The sequence below is a fragment of the Diadema antillarum genome, unplaced genomic scaffold (assembly GCF_040938485.1).
Source record: "Diadema antillarum isolate AM-2024a unplaced genomic scaffold, OU_Dant_1.0 seq00001365_RagTag, whole genome shotgun sequence".
Lineage (NCBI taxonomy): Eukaryota > Metazoa > Echinodermata > Echinoidea > Diadematoida > Diadematidae > Diadema > Diadema antillarum.
Genome location: NW_027272127.1, coordinates 59,465 through 75,659, shown reverse-complemented (window position 1 = coordinate 75,659; position 16,195 = coordinate 59,465).

Sequence of the window (16,195 nt, the reverse complement as noted above, 5' to 3'; positions counted from 1 at the left end):
TTGTGGACCTCCTTACAGATCTGGAGAACCCAGTCAGGCAGAATGGTTTAGGGAATTCAAGGAGGCAACCGGATCGTTGAACCTTCCAGATTAGTGAAAAGCTTGCATCCTCATGGACTACCTCGATGGCCAATTTAGGGAAGAGATAACATGTGTCTACCAGACGCACCTAGACTCAAGTCAGAAAGAATCAACGAAGCACTGAAGCTGTGCTTTGGACAAGACGAGACGTTCTAGTCCCTAAGCAGTGCCTTCCATGGTCGGAAGCAGAAGGATGCTGAACCACTGTCAGAATTCAGTCGTTCAGTTCTGAGGATGTACAGTAGGATGGAAGAGGCAGCTAGTAAAACAAGAAGGGGAAGCCCTGCAGAAATTCAAGAGACAAGGCTCTGTGTGACCAGTTTATTCAAGGGGCGACAGAACTCTCACTGCGCAAGGAGTGGCATTGGATCCAGCTAGCTACCAAGTCCAAAGGCTTCAATGCAATGAGGAAGGAGGATTCCTACTATTCCACGAGGATGACCTGGCCAGAATGTGGGCAATTTCAAGATTTTAAAAGCTACTAAAAAGCACTGCTGGGAACTACCTCAGCTTAAATAAAATGGTACACTTGTAACACTGCAAGCAAGATAATTGAGACCAGAAGTATTGTCATATAAGGCCCATTACTGTAATACTTGATTGATTACACATAGTTATATCTCATGAAACTTGTTATTACAATTTGCAATTCACATGTATACCAATTAAGTATTAACTAAAAAAACTGTAAAAATACTTTTGCAAGAAGCTGGATGAAGACTACATCATTGCTGTTCTGATTGTACTTATAGGAAACCAGTCTGACTTCGAAACAGCCAAGAAAGTGCAACTCTGTGATGCAGAGAGCCAGACAACAGAGCGCAGTTTTGCTGTACCACTTTTCCCGCCAGAAGTTCCTGAAGACTCAGAAGCTCATGATGCTGATTTTGATGATGATGATTTTGAGGAACCACATGACGAGTTGCATTATCCAATGTACACACCGAGCCCAGACGAAGAAAAGCCACAAACACATTAAGTTTCTACTCTCATCAGGCTTGCTCTCTTACAACCCAAATTAGTCGTAAGGTATATAAAGTGTAGTATTTGGTAGGGGGTCTGATATATTTGATAATATCTTCATTTATTTGACATGATTCGCAACATTTTGTGGTTGAACACAGGTAAATTGGCGAGTAAATTTTCATGATTTGTATTCAGTAGTGAGTGAACACAAGTAATTTGGTCCAGGTCAGTCTTCATTTCTTCAATAATTAGGTTGTGGCATGATCAGTTGTATACTAACACTCTCTTTAGCTTTCAGGTAAGACAATCAAATTTGAATCATGGATGTATAACCTAAAGATGCAGGTCAAGATCAAGTATGGGCCAGGACTAACAAGGGTCAAAAGTCAAAAGGTCAACAGCCTTGTCATGAATTGCGCTGTTCTCACCACATGCACGTTCACTTATATAGTCTTTAGCTACAGCAACCAAATTCAATTTGCATATGGGTTAGTTAAGCAAAGGTTAAACCATAACTAAAACTTAAAAGCTGAACATGTTTTACAAATTGTAAGGTGCAGGCAAAATATTCCACATTTGCCTTGTCTTTCTTATGTTTTCAGCAGTGGCGGTGATTATAATTGGAGAAATGTAAAGAGATGTATAAAGTCTTATAAGTTTATGTGCTTATCTTCCATGTCAGTAAGATTTAAAAAAAAAATTCCTGTAGTTTCTCTTCTATCTTCCATGAAGGTCACCACCTACATGTATCATCCTAGAGGAAAAATTAATTGTGTTTGAGAGTAACCTCATTTCCCTCTTCTCAGTGTGTGTGTCATGCCAGTCCAAGGACATTTTGATCGAAACGTTAAGTCCACAGTCGTTTGGCTCTCAACAAAAAGTCGTAGCAACATGTAGGGACTGTGGGCATGTACTGGAATGGTAGAGCTAGCCGAAGATCAGGAAGCGAAGATCGGGAAGGCCTTCAAGCACATGAACTTAAAGGCCATTTCAGTAAGTGCCTTCCTGGAGCACCAGAGGGACTACTTGCAGCCAGCCATCATACGAGTTCATGCTGCAGAGGAGGCAGAGATCCTGGCCCAGGTGAAGGAAAAGAAATTGGTACTTGGCAGAGATGGCTGGGCAGATTCCCCCTGCCACTCTGCCAACTACGATTCCTATACCCTCGTGGACATGAGCACAAAGAAGATTGTGGATGTACAGCTAGTTTCCATTCATGTTGAAGGCTTACCATTGTTCAAAGCATCTGATATTCAATTCTGGCCAATTTTGGGACTCATTGGTCAGAAAACTACGAAACCATTCATAATTTGTCTATTCTATGGCAAAGGCAAGCCAACATCAGTCAAACAATTCTTCCAGGGGTTCATTTATGAGATCAGCCACATAAAGGACCAACTGGTTAACCTTTGATGGTCATCGGCATTTATAAGTGGAGATAACAGCTTGTGTATGTGACACACCAGCGAGAGCTTTCATGAAAGGCATCAAAGGTCACTCTGGCTACTCCGGATGTGACAAATGTTCACAACAAGGTGTATGTGAATGAAGAGAGGAGGATGACTTTTTCTGAAGTACATGCTCCTTTGCGCACAGATGCATCATTTGCCACCCTATGGAATATGATGAATATCACGTTGTATGGTTATCTGATTATATTTCATAGACAGCGCCCTCCTGCCCATACGAGATTGTTATATTCCCAACAGGGGTATGAAGATCGACACCTGTACCTATGTGAGTGTTGCATTACAGTTACAGTTAGCTCTTGTAACATATTTCTTTTGTGCAACGGTTGTATTATGGAGAGATGTAACAGAAGATTTATTTTTATTTTACACTGATTTAACCCTAGCCAGGCAATGCTTAACCCGAATTAGTGGTTTTTTTTTTGGGGTAAATCTATGACCGAGGGGTTGATCGTTAATCAACCCCCCCCCCCCCCCAGATCTCGGCCGTCGATAGTGCAATCACATATTTTAGCCATGTCTGACGAGCATATGTAAAGGGTGCAGCGTCGTAAAGGTATGCCTGATTTTCGTGAAAACAGTGTCAAAAGATGCACGAGGCTTGAAAGTAAGTGTTGATAGATTAAATTTTTTAAAATCAGTGTTGTAATCAAAGGTTGTACGACTCCGTTTTTCATACCTTGGTGATTTTTTTTTCAATTTGAAGTGGAAAACTGTTGCATCCCATTGTAAAATGTGTCAACTTGATTATAGCTCATGTTTCATCACTTCCAGGTCATCTTGGAGAAGGGGAACGAAGTTCCTGATTTGTATGAGAGGATAGAGTCATCACAGCTGACAGTGAGGAAGTCGTGGCTCATGGGTGTGCTTTCCAAATGTAGGAAGAAGGAGGCCTCCTACACATTCAAGAAGATGCTGGATGGTTTTTTTTTCAGCCACACGAGCTGGCCCCTGAGACAGCCAGCACACTTTGCGAGGCATATCCCCAAATAATGGAGGGACTGACACGTATGAGATAACGCATGAAGATCGATCTGTGAGGACATGTGCGTTGTGCGCTCTTGATAATCCACGAGTTTTATACAGAATCTTTCACGCGCGCGGTTCAATCATGAGCTACGGATAAAGAAGCGGTGCTCAACGAAAGGAACATGTCAGAACTGCGGCGGAGAACATAGAGCGAATGGAGGACTCCCATGCTGACTTGGAGACCTTCGTCCGACAGGGAATCGCAGATATTCGCTCCATGTTCAAGGATCTCGAAAAAGCGTTAAAGTTTCAAGCTGCTCGAACCAACGACTTGGAGAAGCGAGTTGACCCAATGGAGAAAAAAATGCGGAATTTGGAACTCAGAGTTCAAAATCATGAAGCTCTGCTGCAAAAAGCTGCCGTGGCTGAAAACAAGCTGGAAAGATTTTCCCGTAAAAACAACTTTCGCATTGTGGGCCTGAAAGAACAACTCAATGAGAATCCTATGGAAGTTGCTAAACAGTTTCTGTGCAGTCATTTTCATTTGGAAAATCCTAAGATTGAATGCGCACATAGAGACGGACCAAAACTCCCTTGCAAACCCTGACATTTCCTGGTCAAACTACTTTCGTATCAGGATAAGAATTATGTGGTTTCGCAGCAACGACGACTTCTTGCCAGCAATGACATGTATGTCATCGATGATCTCACCAAAATGGATCGACTGCAAAAGAGCAAATGGAAAACAGAGGTGCAGAGCGCATTTCAGGCCGGAACCCATTTCCACTTCGCTGGCGGAAGATGGCGAGATCAAAAAGGTAACCCCACGCCATTTTATTCAGCCACCCGCAACGCCGAGAAAGCCACGCCCCAAGCCAATGCTACCATTGCATCTAACCAAGAGTCACAACCCCCATCCCTGGTCCCCATGACGGAGGGAGCTGTCGGTGGTCAACCCGCTTCACCATAGACCAGCTCATATTCGGTATGAGTCTTGCATCTAGCCAGTTTATTACCAGCGCACCTGTGTCTACTCAACTAAGCTTATTTTGGCGTTTAAAGCAATGTGAGTGAAGCAAAAAGACTTACGGATTATTATTTTTGGAAATTATGTACCGTGTATTTCCTAAACTCACATAATCGGTTGACTATGACCATCATGTTCTGGTTCTGACATTATTCATCTGCCCGGTGAGTGCCTGACACGTGCGATCAACAATAACATAGGTACTGCACATAGGACTGAGAAGGCACAGGCTGTAATGGTGTAACCCACAAGCACTAAAATCCTGAGATTTGGAATAGGCTCCTGCTAGATTGGTGATTTGGAACTCTCAAATGCATGAGTGTGTAATAATGGCAATATCGTCGGTGATTTCACGAACCGACGCTATTTTGATTTTGGTCAAAATTTTCAAAATCGAGATATTGGTACCAAATGAAAGTGCTTTCAAAACTCTACCAAATCCCACAATTTTAGATCACAAAATTAATTATTCTTAATTTTATCAAAGAAAGAAAAAAAACGACGGTACCCGAAATATCGAGAAATTGAGAAAAAGGGGTTTCACGAACCGACGCAATAAAGATATGCACGGTTCGTAAACCCCGCATTGGCCTAGAATTAGGTTTTTGCCCTAATCCAGATCTCAGAGTGAGAACCAAACCTTCTGAAAGATGAATGACGGCCTAAGCCAGCCCACTGTCCACGAGTGAAGTGATCCTATTAAAATCATGCTCAAAATAACAGTTTCAGTTGGACTATCATAACCATTAATTGCGGTAGAGTGTAGTCCCATTTATTCAATCGCGTGATGCTTATGAAGCCTAGTCTGTAAATGCCATCCAATTTCAAATTAGATCCCAAATCATATTATTTATAGTTTCTTTTCAACTTATGTCGTTACTTCTGAGACTACCGCGTACTGTAGTCGTAACGTCTGTGTGCAAGACATGCAAGATGTCAAAGTCTCGAAGACACTCATGGCTAAGCCTTGACTTGAGGTGAAAATGAAATCATGAGATTGACAAAGTAGGCCTACTAAACTAAAAAAAAAGTAAAAAGTCTAAAAGTAAAACTCAAAGGAAGAGTAAAGAATAAAGTTAGACATGTTAGACTTTAACTTTCAAGTCTAACTATGAAGTCTAAGTTAAGACTTTACTTGTAATACTAGTTACTAAAACTAAGAATAAGATCAGCTGAATAAGACCAAGTCAAATTAACACAGTTAGAGTCTATAGTCTAGCTCTAGATCTATACATCTAGACTAGTGGTAATAGTAGGTAGAGTCCACCCATTTTCCCCCCCAATTTTTACTGGTCCATTCCTGAAAAAGTTACTGGTCAGTGTCCAAAAGTGATTTTTCCTGGTCAGGGACCGTCGGACCAGTGCCAGTGTGCAGCGTTGATGTACATACGTAGATGTCATCTATGACAGTATGTGGTCTAGTGATACTACATGTACCTAAACACTACGAGTACTCTACAGGTTAGGTGGCTTTCCTGTACAGTGCAGTGTTATAGTATACTTGTGAATTCAGCCCTAGTACCGTACTGTGTGTAGATAGGTCTAACGTTAGTTCGAGTGGTATACCTAAGCACAGCGGTGGGGCTTTTTTTCCCTAAAACTTTTGAATGCGGCCCAACCAAATGGCGTTTACATATTTACGTGTGATTGATAGTGATACAGTGGCGCTGTCGATTTCCACAGCAGCCATACATAATCTTTTGTCCTTTCTTCTTTCCTTTTTGCCCTTTGTTCTTTCACCCTATTTATTCTTGGAATCGAAGGACTTCCTAAGAAATGTCCGTCGCCTGATTTAACCAGGACTCTTGAGTCCTGGTAAACCTAACCTAACCGAGTAACCGTTAACGTTTGTTAGGCCTAACATAACAGTAACACTGACTTAGCCCTGTATTGACTTTGTCTTTGGCATACTTACTGAGATGGCGAGTCTAACTCTTTAACGTTAGTCTAAACGTAATCGTTAGATCTGTTGGTGTCACCGGTTATTGTATATATGGTGCCATCTCTAACGTGCTCTAACAAGTTGATGTTAGTTATCTACAAGTATGTCAACTTACTGATTTAGCAATAGTGGTACTGTCATCCTGTTGGACATCGCCGAAATATCATCCGTGACGTGTTAATTTCGTGTCACGAAGACAAAAAGTTGCCAAGATCTAATAGTATTACATGTCTAGATCTAGATGTAGTCTAGATCTAAGTAATATAAAATCTGTGTAATTTAAAAGTGAAAGGTCTAGACTTCACTTAGTCTATAATTAGACCAGACATTCATGAGGCAAAGGCCTATTTAGTAGATCTATTCTTATTCTATTTTTTTAACGTCAATTCCTGTTAACTCGCCACGTGTTATTCCTAAGGCCAAGGACTTCCGGGTTAGTGATTTTTTTTTTTCATAAATACCAAACAGCAGACGTGTTTTATTTGCATTCTTGCACAGACTTCATGAAAATATGTGCAGTATCAAAGAAATATGATGCACATGACAATGCCACTGTTTTATAGGTGAATGGTTAATACATTTAAAAGCTGAATGATAATGTAGAGTCTAGGTCTAATTAAGATGTTACAGTCTCTGAAAAGAAACAGGTTTGATTGTCGTAGACTGTTTCTCAAATGCAGGTACAGTGTAGTAATATTCAGCTATTTCAATGCAATGCCTTGTTTACAAGTACATGTAGATTTATATTCATGTGAATGATAAAATCAATTTCTACATGAGACTTACTAAGTGCTAAACATAATATCTTGCATCATTAAAATGTGTAAATGACGAGACAATTTGAATATGCATCAAAGACGAACAACAGTATTTTTTGACATTCTTTGATCCTGTATAGGCCTACCATTTTGTTTTATGTTTAATATAAATAGAGCAAAATAATTTCAACTACAGTTTAGTTGGCTGATTTCTTTTTCTCAAAATGAAAGTTGTATCTTGTATCATGATGTTTGATTTTAATCAAAAGTTCTTGATTTCTTTCTTTTCTTTCAGATGACTGATGCCATGCAGTAGCGATGAGCTAGACTGTTTCAGAGAAGAACAAAAAGTACAGCATCGTGCTTATCATCAAGGAATGTGAATACAATGGCTTAGAAAAGAAGACAATCTACAGATAGGATAGAAGGGAGAAATTGGGATGAAGGGCAACAACATAAGGACGGTATATCTACAGTAAAATGTGATTGTAAAGTGGGAACATGAAAGGAGATTCTAAGATTGAAGGTGAAAACAATGCATTCCATTCTGTCATGTCGTAATTACAATTTTGCTACACTTTAATAACACTACAGAGAGACATTTATATCAAGGCAAGCTTCATGTGGATATGGAATGTTAGATTTTTTTTTTAAAGTGTTCATTGGTATGTATTTCATGATAATAAATCTTGAAGGTTTTGTGTGGTAATCATAACCTTGTGATACATCTTGATAGATTTCTAAGTGCACATCTGGAGTACTAGACCAGCGTCATAACCAGTAGACCACCGGAGTGCCCTAGCACTACCTTTACACATGAATAATTAAATATAGAAGGGCTTGGGGGCACTTCGAAGTTTACAGCTCTTATTAAATATGTACATGTCATTTGCAACTCAACTAAAGATGATTAAACACACTGAAAATTCTTACTTTAAATAATATTCATAATCTGTTTTTTTTTTCTTGTGTAATTTTAACCTGCTGCAAATAATGTATGTATATTTTGGAACAAACATTTGTACCCACATGGCATTGTAGCACATGCTTTTGTTGTCGGTAATGTGAAGTGCGATTTTTTTTTTTTTTTTTTGCCATCAACAAACCTAATCTGTGAGGTGAGAGGCTGACACATGTGATCAACAATAAGCAAAGTACTGCACGTAGAACTGAGAAGGCACGGGTTGTAATGGTGTAACTCTCAAGCACTAAAATCCTGAGATTTGGATTTTGGTCCCGCCAGATCGATGATTTGGAACTCTCGGAGTACACGAGTGTGTAATGGCAATATGTTGATGTTAACAGACAAAATCATACGTTTGTTTTATTTTGTAAACCTGATAGTTTCCTTACATTACTCTCAATAATTCTTAAAACCTCTATTATGAGAACATCTAAGTAGAATTTCTTGCGGATGTTGTGATGGAAATCCTTGGAAATGTGCAAATCACGTCATAGAGGCAGCCTTTCTACCTCTTTAAAAATTTTTGTGCAATTTCAACCTGCTGCAAAAATAAATGTTCATGTATATTTTTGAACAAACATCTGTGCCCACATGGCATTGTAGCACATGTTTTTGTTGTAGGAAACATGAAGTGTGTTTTTTTTTTTTTTTTTTTTTTTTTTTGGGGGGGGGGGTTTGCCATCAACAAACTTAATTTGAAATGAAATGAAATTTGAAATTCTGAAATGTGCCATGCAATAACATAATGGAGGCAGCCTTTTCACCTCTTGAAAAGTTTGTAATTCATATGAGAACAATTTTTTGGTCCGGTTGTGTATGCGTATTGCATAATAAAAGTTGCTCTGGAACCGCATGTAAAAGTATCACACATGATTTCCTTAGTGTCTTCATTGTTGTATTAATGTACATAAATTACACATACATAACAAATGTGGCAAGACACACACACAATGTAGAGCCACGCAGAAATCAATTACTTTACCATATATTAGTACATGTTTACTTTTGTGTGTGTACTGAAACAGCTACACAAGTGAAACAACTACAGTAAAGATAAACAGAATATGCTACAACTCATTACAAGTTCCTGTGTGTGTGTTAATTCATGTATATAATAGAAGTGCCTTTGAAATCTATGTATTTACCTTGCCATAAAACTGGTTCTTTCAACTTGCCATTTTTTACAATGAAGTGTTTGCCTGAAAACTATGTATGTATGCAACTTGAAATATGTACACATAACTACTGAAGCTATAATGACATTGTCATCTTGGAGGCTTGTATCTATACCACGTTTATGTGTTTAAGTGTGCATATAATGTTTCTCTTTCTTATTCAGTTCTCTATTGTGTGTGTGTCATATTGCAGTCTACATGTTTACTTCCCACAGCCTTCCTGCTTACTTGCTGCAGATCTGCCACAACATCTTCCTATTTACAGCCGCAGATCTGCCCCGAACCTCTTCCTAAAATTGCATATATATTGAATTCTGCCGCAGTTCTGCCACAGATCTGCCTGCCACAACCTCTTTCTGAAATTGTATGCATGAATATTCATCAATAGCAGTCTGCCACAGATCTGCCACAACCTCTTTCTGAAATTATATGTATGAATATTCATCAATAGTAGTCTGCCGCAGATCTGCCGCGGATCTGCCACAACTTCTTTCTGAAATTGCACATATGAATATTCATCAATAAGTCTGCCACAGATCTGCCGCAGATCTGCCACAACCTCTTCCTGAAATAGTATGTCTGAATATTCATCATTAAAATGCTGCCGCATATCTGCCGCAGATCTGCCGTAGACTCTCCAGCTTCCCTCACTGGCCTGGAAGAGTATGCGGCAGCAGCTAATTTGCATGTGAAAATGATGCCTGTCTGTGGCAGATCTGCGGCAGATCTGCGGCAAGGCATCTGCAGCAGTATGCGGCAGGCTGATTTCTTTCCTATGGGAACACACACTCACAAAGCAATTAGCCCTAAAGATGAAGAGAAGAAATAAAACAAAGAGTTCAGCACAAAACAGAAGTTCACAAAGCTGTGAGAGTTTGGTCAGAGAAGACCTGACAGTTTTGCGAGCAAACATGAAGAAATTTTTTATGTTAGCCTGGGCTAGGTCAGCCACAAAGAAAAAGACATCAGAAACCTCCAATGTTGATAATCTGTCCAAAGATGCATCCCTGTCCGAAAACGCCCCTGTCCCTGTCGTCGTTGCTCCCGCAGCAGCTGAAGAGTCGTGTGCTCCGACGAAAAACGATGATCCTATGATACTCAGTCCGACATTGCCCTTCCCCTTTCTCCCGACATCGTATGCGCATTCAACCAGGAGAGATTGAGAACAAATCAAAGACATGGCAGCCGATTTGATAAGACGTGGTCTCTTTACCATTGATGGCCATCGGCATTTATAAGTGGAGATAACAGCTTGTGTATGTGACACACCAGCAAGAGCTTTCATGAAAGGCATCAAGGGTCACTCTGGCTACTCCGGTTGTGACAAATGTACACAACGAGATGTATGTGAATGAAGAGAGGAGGATGACTATTTGCCAAGTACATGCTCCTTTGCCTACAGACACATCGTTTGCCACTATGGAATATGTCGAATATCACAATGGACCATCATGGTATCTACCATAGGGACGGGAATGGTTTGCTAATTCCCTCTAGATTACATGCACCTAGTTTGCCTTGGAGTCGTGTGGAAATTGTTGCAAATGTGGGTGAAAGGTCCACTGAAGATAAGGCTTGTGTGGCAAAATATTGCTGACATCTCAAACAGCTTGCCAGCAATGACAAATCAAGAACCTGTGGACTTTGCCAGGAAACCTAGGTCTCTAGAGGAGATCGAGAGATGGAAAGCTACAGAGTTCTGTCAGTTCCTACTCTATTCTGGACCTCTAGTTCTCAAAGATATTGTAGTGAGGAGCGACTCCAGACTGACTCAAACTGAATCAGACCGACCCAACGACCATTTTTTTCGAAGCTGCATGAGCGAGGGCAGCATGGATACACGTAATGAAATGACTTGATACGTGTACATTAAACAAAATCATTCTCAGACAGTCTGGCGTGTGTCACTCAACGCTGGGTGTCCCTATCAAGGTTGGTCCCTATAACGAGACTATTGTTGAATTTGTGGAATACTTACGTGACAAAAAAAAAAACACACTCACAAAGCAATTAGCCCTAAAGATGAAGAGAAGAAATAAAACAAAGAGTTCAGCACAAAACAGAAGTTCACAAAGCTGTGAGAGTTCGGTCAGGGAAGGACCTGACGTGAACTTTGAGCAAACATGAAGAAGTTTTCAATGCTAGATTGGGCTACGTCAGCAGCGAAGAAAAAGAAGACAACATCAGAAACCTCCAACAACATTTTTTCAGATTATGCGACCCTGGGACAATCAGGTATTTGTTGGCAATGTAAGTACTGTAGAAACTACCTGTAAATGGTCAGAGAACCAAATAACCCTAAATTCAATGTGTAATGTAACAGATCAAAGTTTGTGACAAGATCTTTGTTTGCCCAGATATGCACCGGGTTGTAGCTAGAACAATTTCAGTGCAGGCTAATTTTAAGGCTCGTTGAGTATGATTCTTATGTTTTGAAGGTTGGCTGGGATTTTCCTAGGAAAAAGCACAACATTTTGGTTATATCTTTTGCACTGCCTGTGATTTCAAAGATTTTTGTCCCAGTTGGTGAGCATTATTGCTTTATTTCACAAAAGTGAATCAAATTGTCTCAGTCCCCAGGAATTTGACCTAAACAGAGTTATTTGTGTGTCATCTGTCGGTTGGATCCCAACAGAATCTACTGGGCAACATTGAATTAAATAAGAAATTGAGTACCAAAATATTTCTGATGGTCCTAGTGTTACAAATGCAAATAGATTGGAGTTGGACTTGCCCTTTTCCATGAAATATACAGGCAAGAAGAAGTAACTTTTACAGAAATATATAGTTAATTAGATCACATTTCTCTTTTCTCTTTTTTGTGGTCGTACAGGTGTCAAGGTTACGAATCAAACGTGTGGAGAAAAGATTATCCGAGGAGTAGTGTTGAGTGCTGTCCTGGACATGCCAGCTCGATCAATGTTCCAGGAATTCACACAGTTCGATGGTGTGATGGGTTGGTCCTTTTGCAAAGCTCCTGGAGAAACTGTGAAAACTGATGGTGGCGGCCATACTCGTATTTACCCGTATAATACTCAATCACAGTCTGGCCATCACAGCCTTCAAACTCATGAAGAAACCAGGGAATCGGCCGATGCAGCCCCCAAAAAAGTGGAAAACCAGTGAATGGTGTGAAAGGGCATAGCTGGTTTCTGTTTAGTCCTAAATTTAATATCATTGAAAATGTCGCAGCAGACTATATGCACGGATTGGTTCTTGGTGCAGTTAAAATGTTGACATCATTATGGTTTCACTCTTCTAATCACAAAGAAGTGTTAAGCGTATCCAAAACAATTGCTGAAATTGATAGCAGAATGTCGAAAATAACTCCTCCTCATCAAATTTCACGAATGACAAGGAGTATTGGTTCCCATCTAAAGTTTTGGAAGGCATCAGAGTACCGTTCGTTTCGCTTTTCTATGCAATTCCTTGTCTTTATAGTATTCTTCCAGAAAAGTATTTTCAACATACTGTGCTTTTATTTTCGCGCTTGTTTCTGGTTGCGCAAAATGCGCGAAAATTTCAACATCGCGAAAATTTCCACTTTTACAGTATGTGACGAAAAAACACACACCCACAAAGCAATTAGCCCTACAGATGAAGAGAAGAAATAAAACAAAGAGTTCAGCGCAAAACAGAAGTTCACAAAGCTGTGAGAGTTTGATCAGAGAAGACATGACAGTTTTGCGAGCAAACATGAAGAAATTTTCAGTGCTAGATTGGGCTACGTCAGCAGTGAAGAAAAAGAAGACAGCATCAGAAACCTCCGATGTCGATCAGTTGGACATAGCAAGGACTTCTACAGGCTACCAGTACACACCATTAAGGAAAAATAATCATGGCACAGATAAACCATAGTTTGAATGACTTCAAACTGCAACCAGGTGAAGCTTTGGGAAAACAATCTCCAAGAGATGAGATGTCCTCACTAATCTTCCATAGAATAGTGGGAACTTCTATTAACACTTCCTCGAGAGAAGAATTCCCATCCGGTGAACCTCCTGAGACATCAAATGCTGTGCACCTAGGGGTCTTGAATGAACATGCAGACAATATTGAAACAGTCCTGCATACTCTTGAAAAGCCACAAATTGAAATGGAAGTCGGAACATAATGGAGGCACTTGATTGTTGGAGATGCCAAGACATATGCACATCTGTGCAAAGATTATGGAAAAGAAATGGAGTGGATACAGCCATTTCCTGGAGACTGGCACATCTTAAAAGTACCTTCAGCCAGTGATCATAAAAGTATATTGGCATGCACTTCTTTTTGGTAAGTTAAGTATATTAACATATACAGTTTATCCAGTGTGTTGCAGGATTACACCTATTTGTATTATTTTGAATGTAATTTGTTAAATTATGTGACAATATTGTACAATGGTAAGACTTATTGTAAAGAGCATCTAGGGAACACTGATTTGTTATATGTTATACGTGCTATAAAAGCTTTATTATTATTGTCATAAAAGATTGTGGTGTACCCAAGAGATCATACATGGCAGCCATGTTGGTGACATGAAATTTGAAGCAGCCGTTTTGTTGTCGGGGAACAACTTTGCCAAGATCAAGCTTCTTGGCCAGTTTGCAAGCATCAAAGTGCCATCAAGGAGTACATTTCATGCAATGCAGCAGAAGTACTTCGCACCTGCGATAGAAGACCATTGTGAGAAGGTGCAGGCAGCAAGCGTGAACAAACACAGTGCATCCGCAATTGTTGTGTGTGGTAAGCTGTACTCCACATACTTATTTGTATGAGTGCATTTCAGTGTATTGTAGTCATTATGTACAATTTTAGGCTTGTCTACAATAACATGGAATTGACTGTACATGTATTCTTTTATTCCCATTAATCAAAGTCTTGATTATACCAAATTTTTGTTCACACAGTGCCACTTACTTGTATTATGTCTATTTGAAGCAATTTCTTTCTCTTCTTAGACACTAGTAATGCATGCAGTCATCCTGTGTATGACCAAATTTCAAATCTTGACTACATTGTACGTGTGAGCTGGTATGAATTGGTTACCCATACTCACTAAGCCCGTTTCGGGGTCAGCTCATTGGCACATGTATGGATACAAATGACCTTTATTCTTTCTCAGTTTATTCGGCATTCCACTAGTTTCAAGTGACAGAAAGCATGAGCTTTCCCAACGTAACAAATTATGGAATTCACCACTCATACATGTTCAAACAAAGGATTAACTTGCGCGAACCAGCTTACCAGAATGATCCTTCCACTGGCATTTTGGAAAGCATCCATTTCACTATTTTGTATCGAATGTATTTACAATCTCTTTCTATTCATATTGTCAGATACCACTTTTGTTGTCAGGTGAATGTGCTGACAATCATCACTTATACGGGTTGTTCAAAATAGTCATTACATCACAGATGCTTATCTCAGTGAATGTAAAAAGCAACATGCTCTGCTGGGACATATAACTTTTTTCTGCTTATGCTCATAGTGAAACCCTGAACTGGCTTATTCGTGGACCATAAAGCTTTTGTAGGTGTGCTGCGTTGTCGGCCAAAAATCAAATAGAAAATAATTGCATTGAATTTCCATTTCTTTTTATAATTATGCCTTGAGAAAATTACCTAGGGACCACAGTGGACCTCAGGTTAAAAAAAAAAAAAAAAAAAAGTTAAGAAGCACAGGCTAAAGTAGATTAAACATGATAAGTTGACTTTGGGGAGTGCTGCACTTCAAAAATAATGCCAGTTGAAATTATTTCAACAGATTAATGTAATAATGACTGGATTTGTATCTTTCAGTATCAATATGGTGTATCTGTTCCAATATTTTCTTAACTTTACTTGTATATTCTAGGAGATGCCCGTAATGACTCCCAAGGGCATAGTGCCCAATATTGCACATATACGTTTATCCAACACAACAGTCACAACGTACTGCATGTTGGCTTTGCTGACAAGAGGGAGGTGGATATGAAAAGTCCGAACATGGAGGCAACTGCCTTCAAGGCTGGGCTGGCCAAAATGGAGAAGGATGGGCTGACAGTTTCTGAGGTGGTGACTCATGCACATCCATCGATCAGCAAGTATATGAGTATGTTTGTTTGTTTCTTTTTTTTCTTTTTCCGTAACTGTTTGGTTCAACACGCTCTGTCTCATTACTCATTGATATCAATACGCACTTTTAACACCAACTAATTTGTTCAGAAATATGTCACGGAAATGACGAAGATGTCTGTAACATGCTGATATGTGTCAGTACAAATCTCTGCCATTTATTCAGTGATGTACACTGCATAGATTATAGCATGCTGACTAAAGCACTTTGATGTAAATCTGGCCCCTCAGTACTTCAACCTCTATATTTTGTATGCATTTAATTTTAGTTAGAACGGACTGAAATAATAGTAAGAAAAACTTCTCAAGTATATTTTGACAACATTATATTGTCTGATTTACGTTATAATCATGGCACAGATAAACCATAGTTTGAATGACTTCAAACTGCAACCAGGTGAAGCTTTGGGAAAGAAATCTCCAAGAGATGAGATGTCCTCACTAATCTTCCATAGAATAGTGGGAACGTCTATTAACACTTCCACGAAAGAAGAATTCTGATGCGGTGAACCTCCTGAGACATCAAATGCTGTGCACCTAGGGGTCTTGAATGAACATGCAGACAATATTGAAACAGTCCTGCATACTCTGGAAAAACCACAAATTGAAATGGAAGTGGGAACATAATGGAGGCACTTGATTGTTGTTGGAGATGCCAAGACATGTATGCACATCTGTGCAAAGATTATGGAAAAGAAATTGAGTGGATACATCTTAAAGAACCTTCAGCCAGTGATCATAAAAGT